The sequence below is a fragment of the Arvicanthis niloticus genome, chromosome 4 (assembly GCF_011762505.2).
Source record: "Arvicanthis niloticus isolate mArvNil1 chromosome 4, mArvNil1.pat.X, whole genome shotgun sequence".
NCBI classification, from domain to species: domain Eukaryota; kingdom Metazoa; phylum Chordata; class Mammalia; order Rodentia; family Muridae; genus Arvicanthis; species Arvicanthis niloticus.
Window position 1 is genome coordinate 50271608 of NC_047661.1, and position 16941 is coordinate 50288548.

Below are 16941 nucleotides of genomic sequence, written 5' to 3' on the forward strand. Positions count from 1 at the left end.
AGTCTGAGCCTTGGAATCCACGTCGGAGGAGGAGAGAAGTGACTCCCGGAAGTTCTCTGATCTCCACGCAAGTGTCACGGCATGTGATCATCTATCTACATGCACAGTCATGAAACAAGTAAATGCAGAAAAACATGTTTAAAAAACCAAATGTTTGGGGAAAGAACAGCGATATACATAGAAATTGCCTTTATCTGCAACCCTTGGAAAAGAAGGGGAATATTGTGGTACACTAGAACACATTTGTCCTCCAGGCATCCCTGGGGGGAGTCAGCAGACACACCAGGCTTGTCACCCTAGATTCAGTGGCTCATGCACTCCATGCACCCAGCTAAAGTCCGTAAACGGAGAGTTCCGTCTTAGAGTATAACCGTTAGGGCCACACCACATCTTGCTCACTGAAGACTGACGTGAACACTGTCTTCTCCAGAGCCTTTATGTATAATTCCTTATTTTGTTTTTAGGGTTTTTTTTCTGGGGTTTGTTTGTTTGCTTGCTTGCTTGTTGGTGTTTGGGTTTTTTCAAGACAAGGTTTCTGTCTGTGACCCTGGCTGTTCTGGAACTAACCCTGTAGACCAGGCTAGCCTAGAATTCACAGAAATCTGCCTGCTTCTGCCTCCTGAGTGCTGGGATTAAAGGTCTTCACTACCACTACCTGACTTATTCCTTGAATTTTAAAATGTAACTTCTTTGTTTTTAAGTTTCTTGGAATAGAATCTCACTATGTAACCCAGTACCACCTCAAACTTATATTTCTCCTGGCTTCCCTTCCTCTGTGCTGGGTGAGTATCACTAACTAGCTGAGATTCTTGTAACAACTTCCATCCAAATTGATGAACGTTCCTCTAAGAGTTCTGAGAATTCCCGGAAGTTTCTGTCTCATCTGTGGCATGGGTGACATCTATTCCACCTGTGTGTCATCCTAGAAGGCAAAACTCCATAAAGTATCCCTTTACCCAGACATAGCCCATTCCAAACCTTTACCAAAGCTGGAGGATTGTATCCCCACCATCCAGTACTCCTACTCCCTTCCTCTGCCTCTGGGTCTCCCCTTTCTGTAATACTAACTTCTCTCCATTGGTTGCTCAGGTGGTAAACTCCTTTTTGTAAGCAGAGAGTTCACAAATTGTAGTCTTGAAACTTGGCAGCATCTGCTCCAACCAGACGTGTGCATAAACTCTTGGGTCATACCCAAACTTAGTGATTCAGGAACTCTGGGAGGTGGTGCACAGTGCTATGTCTTCACGGCACAGCAGGGAGGTTCTGAGATTCAAAGCCTTCTGCACTAACACCCAGGCTTAAACGCTATCCCAGGGCTGTCAAGATGGCTGAGCAGGTGCAGGCGCTGCTCACCTTCAGACGTCACTACCTGAGTTTGATCCACATGGTTGAGAATAAGAAATAACTCCCATAGTGACATGTGAGGGTATGAGGCCCAGCCAGGTACACATCCCCCCTCACATACATATGGTATGTGCATACCATACACATACAAAAACAGACACACATGCAAACAAACAAGTGCGATTTTACCCTATGTTTACTCTTTTTTTGTTTTTGTTTTGTTTTTTCAAGACAGGGTTTCTCTGTGTAGCCCTGGCTGTCCTGGAACTCACTCTGTAGACCAAGCTGGCCTCAAACTCAGAAATCTGCCTGTCTCTGCCTCCCAAGTGCTGGGATTAAAGGTGTGTGCCACCACTGCCCGGCTATGTTTGCTCTTTTTACAAAGGAGCCTTCCAAAGAGAAATGTTAGCAACACATACTAAGAGAGTATGTTTATAGCTTGCTCTCTTCCCTTTATTCACTGGCTTCTTGCTTTTTCTGTTATCTTTCTCCTGTCAAACTGCCTTCCCTTCCTTGCTATGAAGTGCAGACGTAGAGCCAACACCTATAACATCCTCTCAGCCACACCCTGACCTACTGAGCTGCCAAACCACTCTCAGTAGCCTGGGTGGGCCCAGCCTGTGGGGACCTGATAGGCAGTGAGGCTAGGACAGTTAGGTGTGTGCGTGTACCAGCACATGAGGATGGCATGCATGCCGCTAATGCTAAGATGACAATATGAAATCCAGACATTCCTACTGCATTCGTAGACTTTGACTTGTCTTAAAGGAGAAGGGAAGAGTTAAGAACAGCAGTGAGAGTTCAACCCAACTCCCACTGTGGAAGCTAGCAGCTTCCAGTCACGGGTAACTTCTCCATGCCACAGAAGATACTCCATTTCAGAACCTTCAGCATTCTCAAGACTGGAGCGCGGTCTGGGACTCCTTGGGGCTGAAGACCTCTTAAAGCACAGTGGTCACCATGTGCTTCTATCTAAATCTATTGAGGTCTCCATTTCCTTCTTCTTAGTCTGCTTTATACACCCAGGCAGCAAGGCCTCTTATCTTTCTCAGCCCCAAATATGCATATAAACAGGCCCAGTGGGTATGTGGGGAGCGGTTACTCACAGCTCGGCTCAACAGGACTCTATGGCATTACATCTCTAACCATCATTGGCATGAGAGAAGTTTTAACCACTTCTAGAAACTCAGATTTTGGAAGCTCTCCGGGATCTTCCATCTCTCCTCTCTGGCCACGTCTCCTCTTTGGAAACGAAAGGGAGGCTTGGCTTAGCTCTGGGGTAGAATATCAGCTTAGCATGTGCAAGACCCTGGGTCTAATTCCCTGTGAGAGAGGGAATGTGTGTGGACATGCAATGTTCCTTAGACTCAAGTGATATCCTCCTGCCTTAGTCCCCAGCTACTACTCTGTGTGCACGTCCTCATATTGATGGGACTTCTCTCTTTGGCCAATTGCTCAGCAACCTTAGGGCTTCAGTTATTGGGTATGTATAAGTCTTGATTCACAGCTGCAGTATACACTAGCAATATTTCTTCCCCTTTTTGTAGTCAACACGGTCTGCCTTCCCTTTCTCCCAGGCACCAGTGCTGTGGATTAAGCTCAAGGCTTTGTGCAAGTTAGGCAAGCTCTCTACCACTACACCACCCAGACCCCGAGTGGTCTTCCTGAAGTATAGAACTTGCCAGGTCTCTGACTTGCTCAGAATCTTTTTCTGACTCCCGACCAGCTTAGATGCCCCTTTAAGACCTAACCCCACATCCCTCTCTAGCCTCCTACTCTTTCTTATCTTCTCCTCCCACCATCTCTCCATGTTCTAAGCACACCACAAAGGCATTCGTGTGTAGAGGCCCATAAGTTCTTCCCACTAGCCATCCTCGCTCTTCTCCCAGTATCCCCCCTCCCCCCGCACTGTACTTGCCACCATCTCAGCAGAACTTTACTGAGAATAGGATTATGCCCAGGGCTGTGAGATGGCTCAGTGGTTAAGAACACTGACTGTTCATCCAGAGGTCCTGAGTTCAACTCCCAGCAACCACATGGTGGCTCACATCCATCTATAATGGGATCTGATGCCCTCTTCTGGTGTGTCTGAAGACAGCATATTCATATATATAAAATAAATCTTTTAAAAAAAAATGTGCTCAAACCATGCCCACACACAGTGAGATCCAGATGGCTTTTGAGGAATGGCCAAGAGAACTCATCAGCCTTGGTAGTAGCACACAGCACACAGCGACAGAGAGAATACACTGGCCGTCTGCTCTGCACTACCCTGCTCCGTTTTTCCTTACCCACCAAATGGGAGCATCCATCTCTGAATACCTTCCAGTTCCTTAGACTGGCTCTGCCAGGCTCTGTGGAACCTGGAAGTCCTTCAATTATGTGAAGATTGCTGCATGTCTGTATCAGCACACACAGAAGCAGCTAAATATCTGCCATCTTTTGATTATTAAAAAAAAAAAATTCTTCATTTGGAGAATGAAGAGTCTCCCTGGTCCCTTTTGCCATGTCAGGGACATTACTGTGGAGGAGTGCGGTTTTGTGAGTCCCTGTGCCTCCCTTATTCCTGCCTTCATTCCATGTCCTCCCTCTTCCACCCCTGTTCATTAGCTTCAAGAAAAGAACAGATACACTGTGTATCTCAAGGGTAGGAAACAAGGCCGGAAGGTACTGGAAAGGCGAATCCACAAGGCCTGACAGGCAAGCTCTTAAATCCATCTTTTCAAGATTGTACTGCTCTTCCCAAAAGTAGTCACCGAGCACAAAGCTTTAGTCACCGCGGGGTAATGGGTTCTTTATATTGCATAGTGACTCTAAATGAAAGCCATGCTAATAAATGACCCATTCAAGAAGAAAGAGAAGGGACAATTTTCCCACCGAAAAGAGCTTAAGAAAACTTAGTCAGTGTTACACACTTTTCATCCTGAAATTCTTCTGCTGTGTTGAAGATTAAAACAAAGCCTCCAAACAAGATGATTGCTCTCATTAAGGTTCTTGTCCTGAGGAGGGTTTGTAGTTCAAAGTCCTCCTAATTACTGATGGTCGTATTAATGTTAGTCATCAGCTACTGAGCTATTAAGATGCTGTATATATTGTAGGCAAAGTAAAGTCTACGCTATCGTGATGCTGTCTATTTATTTGTTCTTCAGTTCAAGGAAAGCGATCATGAAAGCAAGCACACACACACACACACACACACACACACACGTCTCTCCTGTATATAATCTAAATCTATCCAACAAGATTTGTATATTTTACGTATGTGTATGTTTTTATATGTATGTTATTTTTCTATAATTCTTTTCTTTGTATAAGAATCTATTTTTAAGTGAAACATTTAAAGAATTTATTATTATTTTAATTTCATGTAACATTTTTGTTTTGTTCTACTTTTTTTTTTTAAAATACGACTACAGAACATTTTTCTATTTTTCACTAAGTCTTTCCCAGAGGATATAACTAACCTTGTCCCCCCCCCTCCCGCCCCCCATCCCGCCCCACGAAGGGTTAGTGTGCTCACTGCTACAAAGCAGACTCGGACAGTTTCAAGGACTGGAACCAACCTTAAATGGCAAAAATGTTTTCTATCTGAATTATCATAAAAATGTTTAAGTAAGAAAACGAAAGAAGCAAAGGGTCAACGGTGGCTTCAGAGTGAAAAGATCGTTCACGGCAGACATTCAGTCTCGGCTCGCTGTCATACAGAAGGGTCACTACAGCATAGATCTTCTCTTTGATCCAGTCTTTGTTATACAGCTGGTATGTTTGTGTATCAGCTCTGTAAACAAGACAGCTGAGATCTGACAGATCGTCAATAAAATCAAACTGACTGATATCATATGTGATGGAAGGGCTGTTGGGTTCATTCTCTTCAGATGTTCTTTATACATTTTACAAACACCTTCCATGCACTCATTCACAGACTCATAGTCACCGTAAGTCCTGCCTTCTGTCCTCTTGGTAGGCTGTACCGGCAAAATGGTGTGAGACATCGCTCCAAACGCTTTGCTTCGCTGCAGCTGCCAGGAACACCTCCGCTGCACACGAGCTCAGCCGCAACGCGCCAACAGCCAATCCAGCCAATCACGCTTTGTTCTACTTTTTAACACATGGTCTTTCTATGTAGCTTTGGCTGACCTATAACTGTGTAGTTCAGCCTGGCCTTGAACTAAGATCCACTGACCTCTGCCTCCCAAGTGCTTGGTATGTACCATGACTCTTTGGCCTCTCTCTCTCTCTCCCTCTCTCCTCTCTTCCTCTCTCCTCTCTCCTCTCTCCTCTCTCCTCTCTCCTCTCTCCTCTCTCCTCTCTCTCTCTCCTCTCCTCTCCTCCTCTCTCCCCTCCTCCCCCCTCTACCCCTCTCCCCCCTCTCCCTTTCTCTCTCTCTCTCTCTCTCTCTCTCTCTCTCTCTCTCTCTCTCTCTCTCTCTCTCTCTCTCTCTCTCTCTCTCTCTCTGTGTACAGGTGCGTATGGAGGCCAGAGGTATCAGATCCCCTAAAACTGAAGTTACAGGCAATTGTAAGCCAGTAGCTATTGCTGCTGGGTACTGAACTTGGTCCTTTGGAAGAGCAATTAAGAGCTCTTAATTGCTAAGCCATCTCTCTAGTCCTAAGTGATATGTTCTTTCTTTCTTTTCTTTCTTTCTTTCTTTTCTTTCTTTCTTTCTTTCTTTCTTTCTTTCTTTCTTTCTTTCTCTTCCTTCCTTCCTTCCCTTCCCTTTCCTTCCTTCCTTCCTTCCTTCCTTCCTTCCTTCCTTCCTTTTCTGTCTTTCTTTCTTTCTGTCTTTCTGTCTTTCTTTCTGTCTTGTTTGTTTTTGTTTTTCGAAGCAGAATTTCTCTGTGTGACAGTCCTGGATGTCCTGAAACTCACTTTAAGGACCAAGTTGGCCTTGAACTCACAGAGTATCACCTGCCTCTGCCTCCTGAGTGCTGGGATTAAATGTGGGTATCGCCCCCACTCACCTCTCATTGTTATATTCACATTCTTCCTAATGTACCCAGTGGAACTATAGGCAGGTGTCAAGATTTGATGGTGTGAGAGACATAGAAGCAGAAGAGGAGGGGGAATGGATGAAAGGAGTTGCTCATATTTTAGCACGTGTGCTGCTGAAGTGAGCTCATGCTCTGCATTTTATCTCTGGTAAGTACCATTCTCTGTTTAAGAGAAGAGGAGCAGCAGCAGAAGCAGAACCCCATGGAGCACAGCCGATGTTACCGGTTCTTGACTCCTTCACCTTCCTTCTCCTTCCTTCCTCACCTGAGGAGTTCAGCAAGATGCAGGGGAACAGAGGACATTTCAAGCAGGTGTAAGCGGCTCCATTCTTAATCACTCCTAAGCAGGGAACTGCTGGGCTGCACGGCAAAGAGCCTTCATTAGCATTTTCAAAAGCAAACTCCCAGAAACCCTCCGCAGTTGATTCCTCTCCTAGTTTTGTTTCTGTGATAAAAACCGTGGCCAAAAACAACTCTGGAAGCGTTTATTTCATCTTACAGATCACATTCCATCCTCGAGGGAAGCCAAGGCCAGAACTCACTGCCCCGGGGAGTTTGAAGCAGAAACTAGAGAGAAAGGCTGCTTCCTTGCCTGCTGGCCAGTGCTCAGACAGCTTTCTCATACAGTCCAGGGCCACCTGCCCAGGTGTGGCACCACCCACAGTGCACTGGGCAATCACCAGTCAGAAACTGGCCCCCACAGACATGTTCATAGGCCAAGGCAATAGAGGCAATTCCTCAGTCAAGGCTCCCTTTTCTCAGGTGTCCCAACTTGAAAACAATATTGGGTATCAGAGTTCTGTACCCAAGTCATCAGAAAAGTAAGTGCTGCAAAGTGCAGGAAGATGACAGACCCTGAAGAGAGATGGAAGGTGGTTTGAGGTGGGGGATGTTCTATTAGAATAAATGCATACCAGCAGGAAGAGCCCTGCAGGCCCCACCCAGTTCTTCGGACCCTTTACACTCATTGGCCTATGCTTTGAGCTACAACAGTACCAGCTGAAGATAAATGTAACAACCACCTCAAAAGCAGGAACTGACTTTGTCTTATTTTACTACTGAGTATTCCTATGATCTAAGGCCCAACACAACACTAAGTAAATAGAAGGTGTTTAGAAAACTCTGTGGCTCAATGAACTGATTATGTCATACATTGTGTGCTATGCTGACCTGTTTCTTATCAGCATGCTCTACACTGAAGACAATAGTTGTAAATAAAAACATTTTAGAAAATATATTTGTACACCCAGGAATTATATAGTATACACTAAGCAAGAGATATACCACAGAGGGACATGTCCAACAAGACAATAATTCTACAGTGTATTTGCTCACTTGGTTTTCCATGTAACAGTTACATTTTAGAGCATACTGTAGATACATACCAACTTTCTTTCTTTTTTTCCGAGACAGGGTTTCCCACATACCAACTTTCATGACAATGCTAGTTCCACTCATCAAAAGATGACTTTATAGGGTATACGTACATACATGTGTGTGCATTCGATGTGCATGATTGTGGTGTTGGGGTTGGACTCAGGGCTTCCTGCATAGTAAATAATTGCTCTGTGACTTAGCTACATCCTCAGTCTTGATTTGTTTGTTTCATATTTTTGTTTTTGTTTTCTATTTTTTTTTGTATAGTAAAAAGATATGTCACAAATTTGACAAAATGCAGCCATACTTCAAATAGTAAATAAGTTGTTAATTTGCGAACAAAGTTCTCAGTATTAGCTTAGTGATAGCATAGTGCTAGATAGTGCTGTGATAGTATTTAAATGCCCTTCAACTTATTCAATATTCCATGAAATGTAACTGTGATGGAAATATTTGGCAGCTACACCAGTCCAGTCTCCCTTTCCTAGGGAGTCAGGAAGACCCGTATGTTGAGATACTTATTATTCTGGGGTTTGCTCCAGCCCCTTTGCTATCTTTAAATATCTATTAGGGGTTTCTACCCCGAATAGATCATTTACTTCCCATATAAAGGACACAGAGACTTTTAGATTTATAATAAGCTTCAGAGCACTAGAGCTGGGCAGATATCAATCCTCTATGCTATTTTGTCTACTTCCCTGTGGTGATCCCTGAGATACAACTTGCCATGTTCCTTCCTCCTAGGCCGATGCTATTCTATCAGGCCAGCACTCAAGGCCATGTGCTCACCTACGCCTCGGCAACCTCCTTCCTTCTTTCCCTCTGACTCTCTCCTCATGGTCTCTGCCTCAGACCCCAAGCCTGGGAACCTTTGATCCACCCACCTCTTCTGCCCAACCCAGGCTGTAGACAGTTTTTTTTTTTTTCCAATCAGAGATAACTTGGTAGGAAGGTTTACATAGCATCATTTGATGCACATGAGGATCTCCTCATCAGAACAACCAGATCTTGGGGGGCTAAATATTTAGTATTTGAATGCATAGCATTCAACTCATAGCACCAGACCAACTCCCTACAGCTATACTCTTAGGAAACAAGTAACAACACACTGAATATACAGTTAAGTTGTTCAAAGGTGGCTTCTTGGTAGACTACTCACTAAATATGTGAGGCCCTGGATTCAATCCTCAAAACTAGAATATGGATGGATGGATGAACGGACAGATAGGCAGATAATACTCAAATGGGTGATACTGGTAGTGAATGCACTGGAAACATGAAAGGCAAAGGTGAGGTAAAGTGGCCTACATACATCAAAGGAAGCTTCAGGGAGAACTGGAGTCGAAGCATGATCAGAAGAACCTCTTTCTACCCAGTATCCTTGCTTACAGGGGCCCATTCTGGATCTTCTCTAGCCACACTTTAGCACAAGAGTAGGAGATCTCTGAGAAAATGCTTGCCATGTTTTCTGGGCCATGCTCTGTGTAGTGGGACCAATAAATTCTGTAGACACTCTGAGCCCATTTCAAGAGTATGCACATGCTCTCCACTGGGGCACCCACAGCCAGGGGAAAGACTGCAGTGACAGAATGAGTCAGGGTGGATACTGATGTATCTGTGTGTCCTATAATCCCAGCCACTCCACAGGCTAAGACGGGAGGCTTCCTAAGCTTAAGGCCAAGACCAGCTAGGACAATATAATAAGACCTGTGAAGAATAAAGAAAAGCTCAGTGGGTACAGGGCTAAATGTCGGGGACTGACTCTTCTTACACTACTTCTGCCTTCTGCTACAGAGGAAGAGTCCTAACTTAGGGCTCAGCCTTCCTGATGATTACAAAGATGTAATCCTGCCAGTTATGCTCACCTGTAGTATATGATAAGGAGGCAGAGGCAGAGGCAGAGGCAGGAGGACCACAAAAAATGCACTAGAGGAGGAGAACAGAAAAAAAAAATCCTTGTTAAATGTTAAATTATACATTAAAATATTTAGACATAAGTAACTGTGATGGTTTGTATATGCTCAGGCCAGGGAGTGGCACTATTGGAGTAGGTGTGTCACTGTGGATGTGGGCTTTAAGACCCTTATCCTAGCTACCTGGAAGCCAGTATTCTGTTAGCAGTGTTCAGATGAAGATGTAGAACTCTCAGCTCTTCCTGCACCATGGCTGTCTGGATGCTGCCATGTTCCTGCCTTGATGACAATGGACTGAACCTCGGAATGCATAAGGCAGCCCCAGTTAAAATGTTGTCCTTTGTCAGAGTTGTCATGGTCATGCTGTCTCTTCATAGCAATAAAACCGTAAGATAGAAGTTGGTACCAGGGGCTGGGGTACTGCTGTAATAAGCTTAAATATGCTTCTGTTTGAAGGAATGTAGATTTGGGGACTTTGGATTTAAGAAAGCAGTACAAGGCTTTAAGTTGGACTTAATGAGCCATACTAGAAGGAACATGAAAGACAGTGGTGATGATATTTAGACTGTGGGAGTCTGGCTCAAAATGCTTCAGAGAAAATTTTAGTTTGTTGCCTAGAGACTGTTCTCATGATAATTTGGTGAAGAATGTGGCTGCTTTTTGCCCTTGTCTGAACAGTTCATCTGCTAAGGTGAAGAGAAATCTCAAAACAGCCTAGCACAGATTTTGTCTTATGGTTTACTCTCATGAGGAGCATTTTGGCCAGACATTTCAAGCTGAGAAAGGAGAAAAACAAAATGTATGGTTCAATGATTAAAGGAGCACTAGGAAGTAGTATGGAGCTGAATCTTGTGTTCAAGGGGATAAACTTATTAAAGATATAAATGGAGTTAAGGGAGTGGGGTCTCCGGGCAAGATCCATCTTGTGAAAAGCTAAGCTTCCATCTTGTGAAAAGGAATTAAAGCAAAGCTTAGGTCCAGGCGGGTCCCAGCACTAAGGAAACAGAGGCATGAAAATCTCTGAGTTCAAGGTCAATTCGGTCCACAGAATAAGTCCCACGACATCCAAGCTTAGGAAGTAAAGGAAACCATCAAAACCAGAAAGCTAATGAAGATGTAACTGAATAAGGGGACCATGTTCAAGCCCCAGGAAGCAGCAGATCTTGGCAGCTTTGTTCTCATATGTCTTTGGTGACAGGTATATTATTAAGACATGTAACATTTCCAAAGGATTTTTTTTTCTGAGCATTAATTTTCAACTGCTTAAAATATTCAACGAACCAAGGCAGTTGGTGGTGGTGCACACCTTGGGAAGCAGAGGCAGGCAAATCTCTTGAGTTAGAGGCCAGCCTAGTCTACATTATGAGTTCCAGGAAGGCTACAGCTACAGCTAGAGAAACTGTATCTCAAAAATCCCAAAACCAAACCAAACTAAAACAAAACAAAAAACAAAACAAAAAACAACCAACCAAAACCAAACCATGTCACAGACAGATGCTGTTATTTGGTCATTGTTCTTCTGCTTATAAAACACAGGCAGTGTAGATTTAACTGTTAAGGGCCCGAGGATCTTTGGAACAGTAAATGAGTAAATGAGTTCAGCAGCCATATTAGCCACTAGTAAGAGCAGCCTGTCCTTTGAAGTTAGGCATTGTTTTCTCCAGTATCGAAAGAAATCCAAGCTGATCTTCCAGTATCAGTGTCCCATTTACATTTACAATTACTGACAAGCAAAAGAGATTAACAGAAGGCTAAGTAGATGATGTAAATGTGAAAGTCTCCAAGAAGGCTGGAAGCGGAGGGTGGGAGGCAGGAATGTCGTGTAGTGCCTACCCAGCATGCACGAGTAACCTGGGATTGATCTCTAACACTACACAGAAGAAAAGAAACATTTCAACCTTTATGTTACCAAAGAGAGAAAAGGGAGAAAACATTATCAAAGAAAAAGGACCCCAGAATATTACCAAAATCTATAAAAATGCATGCCAGCCAAACAGGATGAATCCACACTAGGTATAATAACTCTTGTGAAGTCTCAGGTAAACAGAAAAGAGGAAGTGTGGTGAGGAAATGATATAATCTGTTTATATACCCAAGAATATAACAAAGAAAACAGAAACAGTAGACAAGAAAGCATTACAGAACTGGGGTTAGAGTTCATGGCTCAAGGTTGGCCTAGCATGTCCAGGACCCTGGGTTTGATCCTGAACTCTCCTACCCTTGAAAGCAAAAGGAAAAAAGGGAACCAATGAAAACTCTTATAACCTTGATAAACATTCTAAGAGAGTAGAAAGTATATTTTTAAAAAGATTTATTTAGGTATGAGTCCATTGTTGCTGTCTTCAGACACACCAGAAGAGGGCATTGGATCCCATTAAAAATGCTGTGTACCACCATATGATTGCTGGGAATTGAACTCAGGACCTCTGGAAAAGCAGGTAGTCCTCTTAACTGCTGAGCCATCTCTCCAGCCCGGAAAGTATTTTTAATGAGCTCATGTTACAGTTAAAGCATAATATCTAAAGTTGGTAAAACTCAGAAGCTTAAAAGGTAAAAACAAACATACACACACACACCCCGGTTGTGGTGGTACATGCCTTTAATCTCAGCACTCAGGAGGCAGAGGTAGGTGGACCTCAAGTTTGAGGCCAGCTGGGTTTACAGACTAAGTTTCAGGACAGCCAGAACTACACAGAGAAATTCTGCCTCAAAAAACCAAACCAAACCAAACCCAAACCCAAATAAAGCAACACCCCCCCCCCCACACACACACACACTATCCCCAATAAGAACAGCAAAACAAAAAACCTATAGGAAAATAAAGCTACCAGGTATGGTGGCACACAGTTTTAATTTTAGCACAGGAGGCAGAGGCTAGGGAGAACTCTGTGAGTTTGAGGCTTGCCTATGTAGTAAGTTCAGACTAGCCAGGGGAACCAAACCAAACCAACAATAACAACAACAACAACAACACCCTTGGTAACCACTAATCTATAGGATGGTGTTGGTAAATCATGTCAAGCTTTGGAAGTAGCCTTGCAGGCAATAATAAAGTGCAAGGGAGAGAAAGGTTGAGCCATTTCATTACAGCCTTTCATACTGTTTCTTTTTCCTTATCTGGGCTGTAGTTCTTTAATGAAAGCAAATGCAATAAAACCGATAAGATACCATTAGGAAATAAGAGAATATTTATGTGGCTTCCCCAAAATGCTATATTGTATGAAAATACATTTCACATATTTTTAATCCTCAATTGAGCCCTTAGAAAATACAGCCAAAATAAAATAACATGTCATGAGACAAGTTTGTAAACGTGTGTGTAGGAGGAGCTAAGGTGGGAGGAGTAAAAAGAAGAGGAAAAGGAAGAGGAGGAGCGAGAGGAGAGAGCAGAGATGTAGGAGGACGAAGAGCCACGCAGGTTTGGAGAGCAGTCCCGGGTAACAACTTATATTTAGGTTAGCTTATTGGGAAATACCTCTAATTGTATGGGCATGTTGTTATTGAGCATTACCAAATATATATAAAGCCTTTGATTAATATTTAAGCTTTAGAGTCTCATTTTCTACCAGGCCTGAGTGGATGGCAGGATGGTCTGGGCACAGCCCAGCTTTGTGAAGACAGCATGGAAGATTGGAAGAGCCACCTCCCACGCTGGTGTCTTGTGGGTGGCAGGGCCGGTGTCTCTGACCACCTGAACCGCTGGACTGAGCCAAGGCAGCAGGGTGAACACGCTGCTGATCGTGACCTCAGGCCTAGCCTAGTCGGGAACATGGCGGCTCAGTAACACAAGCAGATTGGGTGCCACCATTTAAAATTATTACTTCAACACATGTGCTTCTATAGAAAGCCTTTAATACTGCCACCTTGTGGTAGCAAAATAACTATGGAAGAAAAAATATACAAACACTTGCATGATCTAACACTTAAAACTGCTTTCTGCTGTGTAGTGACACATGCCTATAAGCCGAGCAGTAGGGAGGCAGAGGAAGGAGGACTGCTTTTAAGTTAGAGACCAACTTGGTCTACATAGCAAGTACTAGGCCAACATAGAGAATCCCTGCCTAAAAAAACATCAAAACCAAACAAAATCAGAAAGATCTAATATATTGTCCCTGTTCACAATACCTATTTCTTTGTAAACATTTATGTAAAATTAATCCATTTATTAAATGTCTTTCAAAAACCTGTGTAACTTTTAATTTAGACCCCATTTGTGTTCACTCCCCCACTTCCCTGTCCAATATCAAGCCTAGGGCAAGTGCTCTACCATTAAGCTCTTTAGTTCCCAACAGCAACATTTTAAAACAGAAGTATAAATCATGTAAATACAGCACATGATGGGGCTGGATTGACAAAAGTGTGCTGTCAGCTCATGCTATCTGGTGAAGCCTTCTCTCAAAAAAAAAAAAAAAAAAAAAAAAAAAAAAAAAAAAAAAACCAACAAAAACAACCCAATTCAATTAGCTCCTCACTTCTTAGATGTAGTTCTATTTTTTTTTTTTTTAAACAAGGAAATAGTTGTGAAAACACAACAATCGGAATCTATCCACTCTCCCTCAAGGTTCCTATGGGTCCCTTCCAGTCACATATCCCCGCCTTCCTGAGGCATGGCAGCCACTGTCAGTGTTTTCAGTTTTGCCTGTTCGAGATCATCATCAGAGTAGCATAGTGTGATGCTTTGGACCTAACTTCCTACAGTCAGCATAACCTTGCTGGAAATAGACTCCTGTCATATCTCGTATCCCTTTCTTACAGGAGAGTGCTAGTCCATTACATTGATGCACCAACTCAATGAACTGATTCCAGTTTAGACCAATTGTGAATAACAAAGCTCCAAGTATTCAAGTACAGATTTCTTATGTGGCTAAAGTCTTCACTGCACTTGAGCAACTCTCTAGGGGTAGGATTGCTGGGTTCCAAGGTAAAGTGCACATGTCACTTCCCTAGGAACTGCAATACTTCCAAACAAGTTGAACATAGCATTCCATCAGGTGTTCTTAGCAGCAGCAAGCCACTTTAATGACAGAGTACCTAAACACTTTTGGACATATTTCTTGTAATTAAAGATGTTGAACATCTTTCTACAATATATGTATATGTATTTTCTGCTTACTTTTTCCCCCCATGAAGTTGTCTGTGCAAAGTGTTGGTCATTTTAAACTTGTTTTCTAGTTGAGTTTATACATTGAGATTTCACTGATTTTTCTACTTAAAAGCTTTCTCTACCTTAATTTGGAATATGAAGTTAGTCCTTGGACAAAATCTAAACATTTTGATCACTTCTATATGACATCCAGCAGAAATGGCTTGTTTGAACTGCTCTGAAGTTAAGAAAGCATGGCCTGAAAGACAGAAGACGGTTCCCAAGGGCCACTGGCTTCCAGTGATAAAATGATCAGCTGGAGCTCCCAAGCATCATGTCAACAGTTCTGTTGTGTCACTTCAGACCTAGGGTTAAGGCTTAACACTGAACCAGCTTATAAAGAAAATTGTTGACATGGCACAAAATAGGACAAACTGAATCTGGAGCTTTGAGACAAAACCTGCTACCCCCCCCCACCACGGCCTGGTCCCATGTGTTGTAGGTCACCCCACTTCATGATTTCAACTTCACAATGCTATACTCAGGTACACCCTTGATGATCCCAACTGCTCTAAAAGCTTCTCCAGTGTTCTTGTCCTCATTCTTCTCTCACAACCAAATGGACAAATTTACTTACAGAACCAAATCGATGATATCCCTTAAGATTCCTAGACCATACCTCTAAGATATCGTATGTTGCTCAGCCTGGGTCCTTCTCAATATTCTTGCTATGTTCAATCTTCACTTTCCTTGGAGACTTCCTCACTGTCCTTCACATCTGGGCTAAGGATCCATCCTTTCCTCTCCATATTAAAAGTGTGTGTGTATGGCTGAGGGTATGGTTAAGTGATAGAGCACTTGTTAGCAGGTGGAAAGCGCCAGGTTTGCTTTGTATCCCTAAAGAGGCAAATAAATAAGGAAGACCCCCCACCCCTAATCAAAGAATGTTTTATGTCCCTGGCAATCAGCTACATGATTTTTGCTTTATCAGCAATATATAGACTCCACCTCCTCACTTTCACCTTGAGGCAGGATTTCATTTTGTAGCTTTGGCTGTTAAGGAACTCAGCAGATAGACCAGACTGGCCTTGAAATCAGAGCTCTGCCTGCCTCTACCTGGATTTAATTTACTAGACTAAAGGTGTGCATACTCAAAAAAGGAAAGGAATTCTGTAAGACTTACTTCCTATTTGTGGTAGTAGGCACTGAATTGAAGGCCTTGTACATATTAAGCAATGCTCTTATCACTGAAGTACAACAATGTTATGTTTTTCTTCTTCTAAAACCTGTGCTGGAGTATGAGAGCTTTTATAAAGATCTTGCACAAGGAGTGTAGGGTAGAGGTTGGGTATGAGAGAGCACACCCTGTAATTCTAGTACTTGGGAGGTGAAGGAAGATTTTGAATTTGAGACCACTCTGAGTCATAAAGCAAAACCTTGTCAAAAAAAAGGGGGGGGGGGCTGGAAAAAAACCCACAAAGAGGTAGTCTATCTAAGTACTATAGAGGCAGAGGTCAGGGCAGTGTTGATCACTTGTGCACTGCCGTCCAGGCAAACCTTTAACTATCTGGTGATTTAATCAATCAGCACCATCAATACATGTCATATTACATTCTCACTCACCTTTATGATTTGGGCTCTTTGTGCAAAATCTATTACAATGGAAAATTATTTCAATAAACAACACTTCAAAAGAGCTATGCCATTAATCTTAGAAGACACAGGTTCTGCTTCATAGTGTATAAACTGGTATTTGTAAAACACAGGAAGACCCATTTCCATATTCTGTGGATACCAGACATCCAGATTGGACATGGAGAAAAGGAACAAGCTTTCATCTATGAAGGAGTAATGTTTCTCTCCTTTCTACAGAAAGTCCCTAGATTTGAAGTGAGGGAAATTTTAAAAATTCAAGTTGAAAAGACTTTTAGGTAGCCATATGAGAAGTTGCATCATTATCACACACTTTTATTGAGTGCCCACAGGATTCAGGCACGTTCATTGTTTACAGAGCTTTGCTGATATGCTGACCTTGCCCTTAAGGAGCTTACAATCTAGCAGGAGAAAGACAAGAAACGCAGGTGTGAAAGCAATGAGTGAACAGACACTACAGACTGAAAAATCACCATCAACATAAAACACATATTGCAAAATGAGAGTTAATGGGGATGGCAAGGATGGGAGATAGCCTTAGCTATCTATATTCCTGACTTCCTGAAGGTCATAGGTTTAA